Below are 2,875 nucleotides of genomic sequence, written 5' to 3'. Positions count from 1 at the left end.
AACAACTAATGTCACTTTCAATTGAATTCAAACTGTCTTTTTTAGTGTCCGTTGTTTGTTACCTTAGAACTTTTTTCTAGGTGAACCGATTTTGATGATTCTTTTTTTATTTGAAAGCTGATACTTCTCTTGTAGTCCCATTTCAGACCAAGACCTGACCAGTAGTTTTTATTTATTTATTGCATAGACGGGTGGACGAACTCATAGCCCACCTGGTGTTAAGGTGTTACCGGAGCCCATAGACATTTACAACGTAAATGCCGCCACCCACCTTGAGAATTGAGATATAAGTTCCAAAGTCTCAAGTATAGTTACAACGGCTGCCCCACCCTTCACACCGAAACGCATTACTGCTTCACGGCAGAAATATGCAGAGTGGTACTTACCCGTGCGGATTCACAAGAGGTCCTACCACCAGTAGTCGTTTTGGAGTAAGCCTTAATAATTCATATTATTATTTAATCGCCCTCGACTGTATTAATAAAATTAGAATTTTTTAACCTATTAGAACCTATGAAGGAATCATATGAACCTATGAAGTATGCCACAGCTACTGGCGGTGCGTTTTGCGGTGCGTTGCGAGGCGCGGTGAGAGGCGCGTGACATCTGGCGGCGATGAGCTGCACGATGTGCGAGTGAAACAAATGTATAATAGCCGGCAAACTTCTTGAGCATTTGTTGACGTAGTGGGGGTAAGTTTGCGCATGGTACACTCACATGCAAAAACATTATTTACTCTGCGTCATAATGCAATTAAATTATTAAAATCAACATATGTATTTATTTATATATTTATTAGAACATCAACAAAAAATATAGGTTAATAATTATGATAATTTAATCTTGGGGTAAAATAGATATTCTTTCTATTAAGTCAAAACTAGAGCTGTTGCCAGGTCTTCGTTCAGTTGAAGCAAAGCTGGTATTTGTAATTTTTTTTCGTTATCATAATCTTGACCATTATCATCATCACTGTTTTCATCACCCGAGTAGCCATCATCGTGATAAGTCGACATAGGGCTCATCGGTGTAGTTTACGACTCGGTCGGTTCGATCTTCTTTTTTGTCTATAATTAATTATTTTTTGAAGATATTCGATTCGTAGTAATCGAATGTTACTTTTTTCAATTACCAGCTTCCGATTATTTTCTGTTTTTTTTTTCCATCTGAAGCCTAGCTCTTTCATAATTCGTCGTAAACTTCATTCCGAGCCATTAAAATGTATATCTTCTTTAAAATTTTCGAAGCCTTTCTACGGTACGGAGTTTCGCTGCTTGTTATGTAGTTATTATGATTACATCTTTTTATTACAGATTGAACGAAACTATCCATTCCGGTAACTTTCTTCTTCCCTGATCTTTTCTTACCCGGAGTCCCAAGCACGATGAGCAAGCCAGAGCCTTTAGCTTCGTTAATAATGCACCTAACAGTACTCACTGATGTTTTTGTTGCTTCCGAAGTCTGTTTTACTTTTTCCATAATATCATTCTTCCCCTGTTTTATAATGAAGCAATATACGTCGTACACAATTTTTCTACCCTTTCTTTTGAATACTACACCAGTTTGTCGCGGCATAGTGTATTTTTTATAAAAAATCAACAAACACTCAACAAATAGCAATGGCAACAAAGTCAACAAACAATTATAACAAAATATAACTTAACGATTAATAACGATAGACTTTTCACTGTACGCAAGCGTACTTTTGGGAGCAAGCGGAACGAAGGCGCGGTGCGGGACGCAAGGTTCGACTGATCTACCAATAACGCGCTCGATACGATTTCCCCTGCCGTCGCGCCTCACCCTCACCACCAAAGTGATCTAAAATTCGGTTCTGCGCAGTCAAGGTCATTTGCTCACGATGTTTGCCGATTACTATACTAGACAATATGGAGGTGGCCACAGCTCAGAGCGGCGCGCGCGGCGGTGTCGGTGGACGCATTGAGGCATCGCGCGACCGAATCAAATCATTTTGTTTTTACCGCGCGTTGAGCTAATAAAATATAATGGATGTGGAACAATTCATTAGTGAAATACTGAGTAGACCAGAAATATGGATGTCAAAACATCCACATCATAAATATAGGCATGTTATAAAAAAAATGTGGGACGAAATAAAACAACAATTTTCTGGTACTAATGGTTTCCTAGATACTCTTGGATAGGATTATTGAAATAAAATTTGAAATTTGAATTGATTTCGTATTCTAGATGCTTGAACCGTTGCTCGATTATTCCCTCTTGATCTGCGTACGCTATTGTGAATATTGGAGTCTCCAAACCGGGAAATAAACTGCTGAAAATCTGCATCTCTGTCTCCATCACTTTCTGTTAAGGCACGAAACCTTTATAATCAATGTCGCGTGCTTTTTGTTTGCCTGTACACTTTTCGTAAAAATACGAAATTTATTAGTTAGAATACCAAACGCGTACTGAATTGTGACACTTGTCCGGGATAATGTTTTGTCGAAAATTATTTGTTCCGCATTTAAACCACCCGGTGGATATGGGCGCATCAAATAATTTTTAAGAGGATAGGCTTTATCAGCAATTAACACGTATGGTAAATTTAGATTTGATCCTGGTAATATCTGTGAAGGTTGAATCTATTAATAATCTATTTATCGGGATAGTTCTTATATTCCTAATATAATACCTAATAAATAGGGTGAAATTCGCAAAGTTCTCTCTTTTTCTTACTGGGTGCGCTCCTATTCTTGATTGAATAATATCTTCAGCTAAGAACGCACTTATTTCAAGGTAATATCGTGCCACTTTTGAAAGGGAAATTTGATAGGGCTTTCTAAATACGTCCACCTCTGACGCCGCCGCCGTCGCAACTAGTCTAGCTGTGGCATACCCCCGCAAATCACGC

General features: G+C 38.4%; 1 protein-coding gene across 2 annotated transcripts in view; it reads left to right on the top strand.

Annotated features, from left to right (window-relative positions):
* The window catches only part of LOC101742338 (uncharacterized), a 156,310-nt gene that overhangs the window by 113,870 nt on the left and 39,565 nt on the right, over positions 1-2,875 (top strand). The window lies entirely within an intron of this gene.

Source organism: Bombyx mori, chromosome 22, assembly GCF_030269925.1.
Source record: "Bombyx mori chromosome 22, ASM3026992v2".
NCBI lineage: Eukaryota > Metazoa > Arthropoda > Insecta > Lepidoptera > Bombycidae > Bombyx > Bombyx mori.
Note: the sequence above shows the minus strand (reverse complement) of the source record. Positions and strands in the feature narration are given on the sequence as shown.